Source organism: Heptranchias perlo, chromosome 6, assembly GCF_035084215.1.
Source record: "Heptranchias perlo isolate sHepPer1 chromosome 6, sHepPer1.hap1, whole genome shotgun sequence".
Classification (NCBI taxonomy): domain Eukaryota; kingdom Metazoa; phylum Chordata; class Chondrichthyes; order Hexanchiformes; family Hexanchidae; genus Heptranchias; species Heptranchias perlo.
The window spans coordinates 28,474,427-28,488,051 of NC_090330.1; the positions used below are offsets into that span (position 1 = coordinate 28,474,427).

At 42.7% G+C, this 13,625-nt stretch overlaps 1 protein-coding gene across 2 annotated transcripts in view; it reads right to left on the reverse strand.

Moving 5' to 3' along the window:
* The window catches only part of LOC137322854 (microtubule-associated tumor suppressor candidate 2-like), a 434,152-nt gene extending 423,344 nt beyond the window's left edge, over positions 1-10,808 (reverse strand). For both annotated transcript variants that reach the window (XM_067985994.1, XM_067985995.1), the window contains exons 1-2: positions 10,706-10,808; positions 10,079-10,145 (exon numbers count right to left, since the gene is read on the reverse strand). The gene's annotated coding sequence lies outside the window, so the exon portion shown is untranslated. The remainder of the gene's footprint in view (positions 1-10,078; positions 10,146-10,705) is intronic.
* Positions 10,809-13,625: the final 2,817 nt, after the last annotated feature.

Genomic DNA, 13,625 nt, shown 5'->3' on the forward strand with positions numbered 1-13,625 from the left:
AGACAGCACGTTGTAATGGAAGATATACCAGAATCGCCACAGTGCAAACTTGATCCTGTGACTGGGCTATAGTTAATTTCTTACACGTGGAGCCGGAGTTCTCCTTACACCTTGTTTACAGTGGTAAAGAAGAGCTTGATCAAAAGAAGAGGAAAAGATGGGTGATTTGTTGAATTTATCAAATTCAGTATAAACAAAACTCTACCAGCTGGCAGGTCTACACTCAAATTGGCTGCCATTGGTATTTTTTTTTCAATTTTTGTTTTCATTATTCAGCAACTTTTTTTGAACGAACCCAATGCCAACCTGTTGAAATTACTTGAAAGGTGGCCAGGTCAAAAGCAGCAGCAAGAGGCAGGTACTCTGATGGCAGCCATGTTTTTTTCACAACTGTCACCTTGGGCTCGATATTAGGAGGGAGGCGGCTTGGCAGCGGGGGGTCGACTGGGTGCATGGGTAACGCGCCCAGTGAATTCGGGGTGCTCCGCACGCGATTGAAGCCTAATTGAAGCTACTTACCTTGGCTTCCGGGTTTTGCGCTGGAAAGCTGCGCAGCGGGCGGACTGCGCACCCGCATCATAGGCTGTCAGCTGGAGGAACCCTCCACTGACTGATGCTGCAGAAAATAGGCAAAATTACAGCATGGAGCAGCCCAGGGGGAAGGTTGCTCCCAGGTTTGATGATACCTCATTCCAAGTCCTACTGGATGGGGTGAGGAGGAGGGGGAGGACAGAGATCTTCTCCCCGGCCCACGGGAGGAAGTGGCCTGCCTCTGTCACCACGATGGCCTGGCTCGAGGTGGCAAAAGGGGTCACCAGCACCACCAACATATCACGCACCTGCATACAGTGCAGGAGGTGCTTCAATGACTTAAGTAGGTCAGCCAAAGTGAGTACACTTACTCGTTCCCCTTCACTCCGTCTGCCACATCACTGCCCCCACTCCACATCTCCTTCTGCACTGCCAACACTACTCTATCACATCACTCCTCACATCCACTCAAAGCTCATCCTCATCTTACCTGCACTTACCTCACCAGTACTCATCCCACCACCACTCGACCCAATCCTCAAACAATCTCATGGCTCTATCTCATACTCACCCTCTCATACACCTCTTTCACGGTCAGCCTCACCCAACCTACGACTACCTGTGCTGCAGCCACAGGGCATGCATCACATATGTGTAGTAGGAAGCGAAAGACAAACGTGCCATGAGCATGAAGGGGATGCACAAAGGTGTTTGAGGGTTTGTCATGGTTTTTACTTATATTTGATTTCTGATCAACTCACATTACATATTATATTGGCACCACTACTGCCACGTCTTTGCAAATCTTCTCCTGAGGATCACCATGAAGACCCACAACTGATGCCACCCATTGTGTCACTGCAGAGTGGGTGTTGGTGTATTTGCAGGGCTCTTTTGTGCAGATGTCAGAGAGACGCTGGTGACGTCCCCGGTGGCACACTGAAAGGATGCGGAGGAGAAGTTGTTGAGGGCAGTAGTGACTTTGACAGCGACAGGTAAGAAGATGGTGCTCAGGCCAACCAGGAGCAGCTCAGCATGAAGTAGGCTGCAGATGTGTATGGCCACATGTCGAGTGACTCTGAGCCTCTGTGTGCACTGCTGCTCAGAGAGGTCCAGGAAGCTGAGCCTTGGTCTGTAGACCATGTGGTGAAGGTAGTGCCTTCTATGATGCATCTCTCTCTGCCGTTGCCCTCCCTCCTGCTGTGCAGGTGGATGTGTCACAGCACTGTGTTGTGGAGCTCCATGTGTCAGAGGTGGACGGCTTGGCCGGCGAGGCTGGTGATGCTGTTCACCCTCTGAGGAGGTCATGACTGCAACTACGGCGGCCCCCATCCGGATGATGTACGTTTGAGGGGGTCCGTAAGGTAAGTAAATTTGTCTGCACACGGGGGTTGAGGTTGCAAGTTTGTGAATTTTATTGTTAGGAGGAGGGTGGTGGAGGCCAAACTTTGTCCAAAGTGACAGAGTGGCCTCCTGCAATGAGTGAGGGTCTCCCCCAGCCACCTGTCAAATGGACCTTTGCAGCTGCCACAGGCTGGTGGCTGCAACACGTCCATTTCAACTGGGAGTGTTCCCCCTGTAGGGGAAACACTCTCAGTTTAAATGAAAATCCTATCCCTCCTAAAATATCCTACAAATCAGGTCTGCTAACGACCTGAACTATCAAATTAATTGGTTTAAGTGGGATGCCGCCGGCTTTAATTGCCGGCGGGAGTCCCGCATGCGGGGGCTGCGCGTGCATGTCAGCGCGTCACTGGGGAACCCGGAAGTGGGCGGGTTGTAGCCGGGCTCTGGACCCACCCCGGGAATCCCCGATTTTCACAGCCCCCCCGGCCACGAACCCACCCGCTCGGACGTCCTAAAATCGAGCCCCTTGTTCTTGTCCCTCTTGTTGGCAAGACCACCCTGTAGTATAAAGCATTATTCCCCTTATGTGTTAAGGAATTGTAAGGCATTAATAAATCAGTTATATATTGGATCTGGGAAGTTTAAAATTGTCCTCTCAAAAATAACACTTCCCTTTAACTTGCATTGTAAAATGTTATGCCATTTAGTTTGCTTTCACCAGGAACTGAAAGTAGTTGTAATCTAATGCAGGTATATTACATTCTTTTACTCTTTATTCCCTCCATTATTATCATGGATCATCATAACCTGAGAGAAAAAGTGCCTTCTCTGTCCCAACACTATTGCCAATGCTGCTTTTAATCCAGCCCCTCGGGGGAACATGGGAGTGGTCCAGGCATGCCCCTGCTTCTGATTGTTTTCCCTGCCTTCTACGAGGACTGGTTGAAACCTCTATTCAGCAGTGTGATGGAGATGTAAATTCAGTGAAGTGGACAATCATCCTACCACGTCATGAAGCCAACCATTCAAAACTTGAACAAAAAGAATAGGTTTTAGCTTTGTCCTGAGCCATGCAGATTAGTTCCAAGTTTATAACATTTGTATAGAAATTAATTAACATAGAGGTACACATGTGGACCACGTTTAAGAGTGGCATGTGGTCCTCACTTATTTTATACTTACTTGGAAATATTGAGTAGGTTGCATATTACATGGATTAGCCTGTACACAAGATGAATGACTTCCTTATTGCTATGCTGATGTGCGGAAATTAAGTGGGCGTTATTCCTTCCCCCCCACCCGCAACCGCCCCCCCCCCCCCCCGAACAATTTTGAATTGTATGCGTGTGCAGAAATTTTGGAGAAATACTGAATTTTCTACAGTTCTCTGAAGATTTCTTCTACCTGTTTGTGGCTATTATGATTTCAGGATCTGGCAGATTGTATTTTTTTATGTCTTACCAGTGGACCCCCCATGGTATTAACCACTCTTAATCAGATGACACGGTGTTTTATATTGAGTTCTGCAACTTGTGTAGTTGTAGAAAATGTACATTTGATGTTATACACTTGCGCTTTATAAATTATAGGGGTATGTGCTGATGGTGATAAATCGTTTCAATGTAAACCACCATCCAGTACAAAAGCACAGGCACAAGCTGGGTGGATGGAGACTGCCTGCTGAGTCAGTGCAGTCACCTTGGTCCCTCATTCCTGGCTACAAATAAGGAAGAAATTGGCTGTTATTAGGAGAAAAGCTACACTCCATGATTTGGCTCACATTTCTTGCAGGGCCCATTAACTATGGCACAAGCTTAATTTGGGAACTCCCATGCCCTGGGGGTGGGGGGATACCATTTCAAGCACTGTACACGACCATTGCCCTTTTACATATACTCTTTCATTGTGACTAAGCTGCATGGCACAGTGTTCTTGAAAATAGAAGGAGCAGCTAAGGAACAGCAAACAGTTGCTGAAGTGTCCAGACTAAGATGCTCCTCTGCCATTAGAGTTTTGCAGTGGGGCCAGCAGCAATGGATGCAGAAGATAGCCATGTTATCCAAGGAGTCAACAACCCCATGTTGCTTCTCCTTCAAATAATATGGGCACTGTGGACTGCCACACAATGAAGGCATCATAACTGCTCCCTGGGTGATGGCTACAGAAGTTCATAATAACTTTTTTGAGGTCAAATACCATGAGCACAATAATGGAGTGCAAACCTTATCTGTTCATGTAGTTCATGGAGTTGGTGCAAAGAGACCTTATGCCCATAAGGAAGCCACCTGCAATATCCTGCGCTCAAGGGAACTGTGACACCCAGTGAAAGATGTGTGTGCTGTTAGGTTGATGCCTCCTTTTCACAAGGAAAATGATGAGAGCATTGCACCCTGCAAACTTAAGGTTTGCCACTTGCTTGATACTGGTCTGTGCTATGGACTGTCTGGTGGGTTGGCAGGATACCGTGCCATGGATGCCTCGTGTTGTGGTCATCTTCCCTTCTATGGGATGAACCATCCCCATTCCAGATGATGCCTTTCGATTGTCCGATAGCAGATGCTACAACTCTTGTGAAGTGGAGGCAGTAAAGATAAATCTCCTCTGACATGACCAGATTGAAGTGGAAGGGTCTATAAATGCAATTCCCAGGATGGTGAAACGTGTTTTTTTATTTGTATTTGGGATACGGGTGAAACTGGCAAGTCAATATTTATTACCCTACCCAATTTCCCTGAGTGTTTTATGAATCAGCCACATAGTGTGGGACTAAAGTCACATGTAGGTTAGACCAGGTAAAGGTGGTGGGTTCCCTTCCCTGAAAGACCTTAGTGAACCAGTTGGGTACAGATGTTTCATTGCATCTGCATTTTGGGATCCTCATGAATTCCACTTCCTCATCTAAATCATGTTGCCTGTTTTCAACCCCAACTAAATGCCTCATCATTTTCTACAATACAGTTTAAATGGCAGCAGCAACCAATAATAATGAAAGCAGGAAAATCCATCATAAAAGCAAAAATGGCAGAATACCCAGCAAAACCAACTAATACATGAAAAATTGAAAAATGCAAACACTTTTACCATCAACGGAAACCACCCATCTCCCTTTAAGAAGCCTAGTTTGAGCAGGCGCCATGTCCTAGGACTCCCCATGTGTCCATGTCATATGGATGAGCTGCATACTGTGGAGAGAGCCTTGCCCGAAGCTGGGAGATTTCATAGGGGGCCCTTTTTTTTATAACATCACTTAAATATCGTAATATGACCTATGCATACTAATAGCATGGCCTCATTTTCTCACTTGAAATTGCCAGTTATGAAAATCGGGTATGATACAAATTGGGCATGTGGGGTCAGGGGGCAGATTTCATGATCTGCACCCACAACCAGAACAGCGCTGTGCTGTGAGCAAAGTTTCAGAAAATCAGAGCTCCAATGTTTATTTATAAAGATACTAGTCAATCTCTCCTGTTTTGCACATGGTAAATTAGGGAATATGGGCTGTCTCTCACTGGCCCTATTATCTTTATTTGATGTTTCTATTTATCTCTCCTCTTCTGCTTCTCTTTCCTTCCCTTCTGCTTCTTCCTCCCCAACCTTTCTATTTTCTTCACTCTCTTTTTCTTCTTCTCTCCTATTGCGCGGAAGGCGCTGGGGTGGCATAGTGAGGCGTGGCATGGTGTAGCAGAAAAATGAGCTACCAATAGGCTGCAGTTGACGTGGGGGGTATAAGAAAGCCTCAGCAGCACCCTACCCAACCCCTTGTCCAATTACATATGCTTCCCCTCATTCCCATCATGTCTTCTATTCCTTCACCTTCCCACTACTCTATCCCTCTCTCCCATCACTACCACTACTTCCTCCCCTTCAAACTGCCCTGTACCCTCCCCTCCACTTGCTTTGTCACTCACTTTGCCTTTAACCCTCCATCGACTCCTCCCCAGCTGCTACTCACTCCCACCAAGGGCAGGTGGTGTGAGACCAAAAGCCCCCTCACCCTTAATCTGTTTCCCAACCTGTTTCCCTCTTCTCCTGCCAGTCCCACTCTCCTTTCCTATCTCCTTCAAAAAGGCTTTACGTGCTTACAAAATTCAACTTTTATTTAAAAAAAGAAATCAAATTAGAATAAGGAAGAACTGTCTGCCTTTCTCTCTCTGTGTCTCACAGGTGTAAGCCATGAGCAATTACCTTTTCTAACTGTGGACAATACACATATGAGATCATTAAATTGGCTTGAAAATTCAAGTTTGTTTTTCAGCTGGCTGAACAATATTAATGCATCCTGGGAATTTAGGTACAGTGCATATGTTCAGACAGCAAAATTCAATCAGAGATCATAGAGTCACAGTTCTGGGCAACAAAATCAACTCCAAACTGAGACCTTAGAGAGTCTGAGGCTTTCAAGTAAAAACTTTAAATAAAGGCATTAAAAGCCACAAAAGACAATTCAATAGATAAATATAATCATGTTATTATGAATTATGTAAGCTCTTGAATTTTTATTTTGTTTAAATCCTTATTCTGCACATTAGACATTTTAGTTACTAAGCACACGGCTGATGAAAACAAAACAAGTTGAAGGCATTTTGAGCGATTTATGGGAACCCAGTGTCCAGAATGTGCAACCACAGGATGATATTATAAAATAGGGGCTATTGTGTGTGTCACAGGCTGTGACAGAATACTTGGAACCGGACGTGCATATGTAATCCAGTCCCCATTCTATCCTTATTTTTACATGATACATTGACTTTATATTATTTACAGTTAAATTGCAAAAGTGATAGCAATTTGGGAAGCGGAGAAATAGAGTTGGTTGGCATATCACAATTTCTCTGCAGAACTGGTTGAGGGGCTGGGAGGCGAAAACTGAGGTACTAAAGAGTCACCACTGATGGAAGGGTGCAATTACAGCATGAACCGTTTACATAGGCAGTTTGCATTATAAATGTGCACATAGGAATTTATAACGGGAAAAGTTTACACTACAGTGTGACAAAAACATGACAACAGGAAGTAAGGATTCATTGACAGAAAGTGCACACAGTCGTAATATTTTTAATACATTATGTAGATGGTATAAAAAGTTAGCACCAATGGAGCCAACAAAGGCAGATATATCACAAATTGACGATAGTGGTTCCAGGCTAATTTGGAGAAATTGTACTGAAAGCCACCAGTGGGTAAGTCACAGGTTTCCCAAAGCCTAATGCGTGGTGGAACAATACTGGTTCATCAAGTAATGGTCATCGCTGTATTTGGCCTTCTGCATACAAGGGGACAGTTCCAAATTGATGGCCGGTAAGTTTGTTCATAATCAAAGTATGTAAACAATACGCTGGCTTGTCAACAGAGAAAGCTACCCTTATCTGAGGCCAGGACCCAATTTGAAGAGTTTAAGAACTATCCCTTCTTCAATACATTCCAACTTGTGATATTTGAATCTGTAAATCTAGAACAGGGTTCTAGGAGTATCTAAATGTATTCTACTTCTACATACAGCCTCAGTGAGATGCTTACTCAGATTCATGCAGACAACACATTCTACTTGCTATCTGACCACAAACCTAATATCTACTGTGCCTTCCTGCTATCCCACCCCAATCAACCAAGTTCTGTTTGGGATAACTGAGTATAGGGGACCAGTGGAACCTCTCTAGACATAATGCAAGACAGAAAATTCTCCTTTATATGCCGTAAAATGTACCAAACAGTAAATGCAAGAGGTACTTTTGGGTTTCTGATGTTTACTTTGCATTTAGAATAATCAATTAATAATAGGTTTAGTTTAAGGTAAAATTAAATTCTAATGGTTGCAGACTCTGATTCCCATTTATTATCGGAGTACAGTTGGAGTCCAGTTTGATGGAAGATGTAGTCTTTTTAAAAGGAACCTTTAATAAAATGAGTGTTAACAGATCTTCCCTCCAATGCTTCAGATTAACTAAAATGTTAAATCCATTTTTGTTTTACTGTGCTGTGTTTAATATGGGTTAATCTGTGTTTGGATTGAGTTTTTAATATACTTCTAACTTACTTGAATAACCAATAAAAATAGCAACAAAAAAAAATTACACTCTCACCACATCAGCAAATCAGAATTTGCAGCTATTTTCAAAATACCTACACCAGATAACCAGAATGTGCAACCATTTTCAAAAGGTCTACATCAAAGCATCAGAATGTGCAGCCATTTATAAAAGATACAAGTTCTTTTCAATTGAAGTCTCTACCTTCTATCATTAAACAATATTCCTAACTAAAGATGAATGCCAGAACAATTCATAAAATAAGTAACTTTCATAAGTATTCTGCAGCAATTTCTGACTAATTACTAGCAGATGTCACACAAATCATGAAATACAATAAATCTACAAGCATTTTAAGTATTTTATCTCCATGCACCACATATTTAATGTCACTTTATGGCACTGTGGGATCCGTTTGTGGAGATTCAAACAGGAAGTTGCTGGAGACACGGGCATGGATCTGGGAGGCAGCAAAACGTTCAAGGTCTTTGGAGAGGAAATAGAGATTGTAGGTGGGGGCAATAGTTTGCAAAGACAGAGAGGTGAGGGAGGATTTTTTTGTAGAGGCAGGATGATGTTGGCAGTAGGGGGGATAGTAGGGAACCATTTATAATGTCAGCTAGCATGGGGGCTCGGAAAGAAAGATGGGTGGTCCCAGTTTATTAGGATTGGGATTGAAGGAACAGGATGTGGGTCTCATGGATGAGATAAGCTCGAAGAGGTAAAAGGTGCAGATGGGAGTTAAATTAGACTACAAGGGGATTTAGACTAGGGTCAAAAAGAGCTGGGGCAGGTTTGGCTTGGTGGCAGGGGGAAGGGGGGTGAACAGCAGATGCAGCTGAACATATGTTCTCTATCTTGGTGACAAAGAAGTCTATGAGCTGTTGGTAGAGGTGAGGGTGGAGAGGATGGAGGAGACATGCTTGTACTAATGCATAAAACTGTTTATACATCTTTTCCAAAGGAGTTTGCTTCCCAGAATGAAAATCCATATCTGCTGTCAGATTTTTAAAATTATTTCTTTATTTTCTTCCCTTCTCTGTGTCTCCTACTCTATTCAACATATCCCCCAGCCAAGTGGGTGGGTATGTAACTTGCTTCTGGCCTCTGACAATGCTTTCCTGTATCTAGGTGCTATGGTGTGTATGAGTGTGGCCTAAAGTGACTCACCCTCTAATTTCCTGCCGTCTCTGTGTGGAAAAGACAGGCACAAACTACATCATGTCATTCTGTAGCATGGATCATTGGAGCTCCAACCTTCTGAGCCACTGTGTGGCCCAGGGTTTAAATGGATCTGAAATCCTTTTGAAAGATAAGCTTCTGAAAGCACTCAGCACGCTCCTCGCTCTTAGAAGTCAATAAGAGAGTTTCATAAAATAAGTTACTTTTGATTTGCATGTATCATTGTTCATGTGCCGATATTGGTGAACAGAATCTCGAGAAGTTTAAAGAAATACTATATTTTCATTTAGTCATATCTTTCGAAACAGTTCATGAGACTTGCAAATAGAAAAATATGCAATTGTATAGTCTATGACATTTCAACAGTATCAATTAAGGCTACTACCAACACCAATGTTCAACTAAAGAGATTAGCAAGTCAGAAAACCACATTGCAAATATTTGTGTTATAATATATACATCTTCTGAAATTAAAAATTGCTCTACCTTTAATGTAGCTGAGGAAATTATCTCACTTGAGAATTTTATTTCAACATTTCATTGATTCACTACAGCTACACAGTTAAGGATTTAGCTTTGCTGTATTTAACATATTAAAATACTAAAATTAAGCATGCTCACATTTACCCCTACCCTAGCACTATAAAACTGTTACATTATTGCCTTGCCAAAATAACTCCCTTATTATCTACCTTACCATTGCTTAGAGCAGAACGAAATGATTAAATAAACAGCACATTGTGTTTGAAGCTACAGTATACACCAAACAGACCATGACCGACAACTGCCAGAATGAAAGGTATGCTGTACTGAAATTGGAAGCTGTACCAAACCAAGAACGCATGGTAAGAGTTGCTGATGAAAGTATTCGATAATTTGGCCCTTTTATATCTCAATCGCTCACAAATATTACACTTAGTTTCACGTGAAATACAAGACGCAGTTAATGTACAAATAATTCCACACTTGAGCAACAAGAAACAACTTACCATGAACAGTGGAAAGGATTTTTATTGGCGAAGAATAGCCTCGAGCTCTTAAAACAACGTTGTACTTCTGTAACAAAAGAGAATACGTTATTGAGGTAGAAGCTCACAGTCAAAACTCCATAAAGTTGTGCAATGGAATGTGATGAATTTATCTAATAAATAAACTGAGCACTTATTGACGAGCCTGTTACTGATATTTTCCCTCCAATATCGAGTAGAACCAAAATGATAATCACTAATAGATTTTTCTTCATGCTCTTCTGTTTGTCCCTCTTGAAACCCACACAATGTTCCAATATTTGGAGAAAATCAACTGCGATTTTGAAAATGTGGTTGGTTCCCTCCTGGAAATCGTAGATTTAAAGACCAGCCACATTTCGCCTCTTCTAGCTATGTAAACACAATTGAAGGCAAATTGCTACCTCCCCACAATAAATAACACAGGAAAAGCGTAGTTATTGTTGCACTTCGCACATCTGCCCACAAAGCATCCCAGCTGACAGCTGTGGCGTTTCTGCAGATGTTGTCCCTGCTCAGACAGTAATCTTTGATCCCGTTTCCGCAAATCAGCGCTTGCTCACCTACTCTGGCTTCCTCTCGTACATCCACAATACACCGTAAACATACCTTCCCCCGCAGACTAGCTGAGATCAGTGTAAAGTGCAGGTACCTGCACTCCGGTGCCGAATCGTCACACACAAAATCACTTGACCGGCACTGCGAAGACCGGTCGGGAAAGACCGGACAGGATTAGATCGGATTGGCGTCCCCCGCTATAATCACCAAGCCTACAGCAGTTGTACCCTCCCAGTCCGCGCCAAATCCCCCCGTCCAACAAATAGATCAACGTAGACGCCAAACAACAGCGTCTCCTACCGACTCACCCAGGACGCTTCATTTTAATAGTCCACTAACTAACATAATAGTTCTTGAATATCATGGAAATTGATCCAATGAATATAAGGATACTTATCTTGCAACTCCAGCCAGTATTAAAGAACAAAGATATGGGTAAAAAATTAAGACTCATGCTTGACTAGAAATTAGAGAATTTTAAAAAGATGACTACAAATATATAGACGAAAAAATATTAATATATTTAAAGGAGAACGAACAGCTGATGGAGGTACTTCTAGTGCCTACAAAAGACTTCCACGTGTATTAAAGAAGAATGGAAGAAGGAATCTCCCATCTGGTAAAACCAACACGCTCAGACTAAACAAACATGATCCCAAATGGATTAACAAACAAATTAAAAGTGGGATAAAGAGGAAAATGGCTGTACAAATCTTGCTGGGAGAAGGGAGAAAGGAGAAGGGGCTCACCGAGATGAATGTAAGAATATGCAGAAAGACATTAAATGGAGGAGTAAGAGGGCAGTTTCAGACAAGAGGTGAAAGCCATAAAAGTTGCAAATGGCCTTGAAACTGAGGATGGGCACAAAATAGTAAATATTCTGAATGACTACTTCCTCCAAATATTCACAAGTCTTCAGCTGCCTAGGCCCCATGCTCTGGAAGTCCCTTCCTAAACCTTTCTGTCTCTTCACCTTCCTCTCCACTTTAGAGACCCTCCTTAAAACAATACTCTATGACCAAGCCCTTGATCACGCTTCCTGATAGCTCATTTGACTCAGCATCGAGTTTTTTTGATTACGCCTCTGTGAAGCACCTTGGGATTTTCTCTACATTAAAGGCGCTATATAAATGGAAGTTATTGTTGTTATTGAGCTGGTAGTAGTAGTAATATTAGTTGTAGTACATAATATGCTCCTTAAAAGACTTTATCTGCTCTTCATTTCTAAGATTTCTTTTGATCACACTTAGTGTTATCAGAAATCTACCTTTCTAATATGTTAGTTATCATTTGGATTCTCTGCTTTGGGGCAGAGTTCTAGTGGGGGGTGATTTCCACTCTCCCCTCTCAATCCACTCCAACCCTGACCCATTTTTCTGGAGCATCATCACTGCAGCATCAGAAGAACCAGCATGGGACCTTAAAAGGAAAGAAGTGCCTCAAAGGTCAGAATGCATGTCCCACTGAAGGCCTCAGCTGAGACCAGGGCCTTTAGCAGGTAAATGTTAGGGGCCAGATTGGAGGGAGATGAGGCCACTACAAGGCCCTCTCCCTTCAGGGGGACCTCGGCCGTTACGGCCGCTTCCAGAGGCCTATCACTACCTTCCCTGTGATGGGCCTGGGAAACAACAGTAACACATACAGAAGGGAGGGAAATCCAGGAGCTGATGGAGAGACAAGCAGAGTTGCTGTTGGGTGGGGGGGGTGGGAGGCAGGGACGGTGAAATGCAGATCAGGCAGTGGGGTGAAGGTACCTGCATTTTTCACCATTCTCTGCCACGATCCAATTGCGAAGGAGAATCCTCGCTAACTTTTGAATTCCTCAAATTTAATTCTTTTCAGCCCTTAGGTTATTTTTAACATCGTTCCACTTTTTTTTTGGTCACTGTCATGAAGGGAATTTTTTTGCTTGACTATGCCAGTTCTGATGAAGTGTCCCACCTAAACCATCCTGGAGTATTTTTGGTTCAGATGTTGACTGAATTGCAATGCAATTCCAACATTTTCTATTTTTATTTGAACTATAAGCTTTACAACCATTAAAGAAAAATGTGTTTAATCTTGAAAGCAATTCTACAACCTACCTTAATATTTTCTCAAATTTCAGGTAATGAGGATTTGAACCTATTTTATAAAAATTAACTACTACAAAATTACTACTAATTTATAGCCACAGAGATGTTATTAAATTACTGGATCTCTTTATTGTATAATATTTTGGATGAAATTTATTGTGAACAAGTGTAAAGTATTGCTCAAGTGTGTGAAATATTTGCAGGAAGAAAGTAAAATCAGCAATGATGGCTACTGACTTGGAGATGTGGGATGTTCTCCTGCATGACCCTTTCTAATTGGCTGCACCAGTTCTGGGCCAACAATTCGCAGGTTCATTTCCTCGAGACAGATTGGGGGCTTCAGATTGGAGGGACCATGTCATTTGCTTGTCTCTTGCATTTGTTATGGACTTTTCCTGTAATCAGGTAACAGATTGGTGAAGTTTGAAGAGCCATTATGTTGACTTATCAATGGCCACTCCGTCTCCCAAATTATGAAACAATTAGCATGCAAATGGTTGTTGATGGGAAACATTTTAAGGCCTATGTTTTCTTGTAAGTGAGTCACATTATTGGAGTGTTTTCTTGGAAAGTGTGTGGAAGCCTTGTGTGAGAAAGGCTGAAGTGTTCCCAAATGATCAATATGCATCTAAAGTCAAGATGCAGTTGGTTGAGGTGAAAGTGTGTGCTGTAGCCATGTCCCAGCATTAAGCTTGAAGCAACTGCGTTCAGGATACACGTAAACCTTTTCCTCATGTAATGCCAATGTCTTCCTAACATGGGAAACAGCATTCAACTCCTCTGCCACCTCACCCCAGACAGGATGCACAGCAAACATCTGAAGAGGACGCTCCTCTGACCCAAAGATGGCAAGCCTCCTTTGCTAAGCCTCTATCAGCATCACTTCCAGGGCTTTC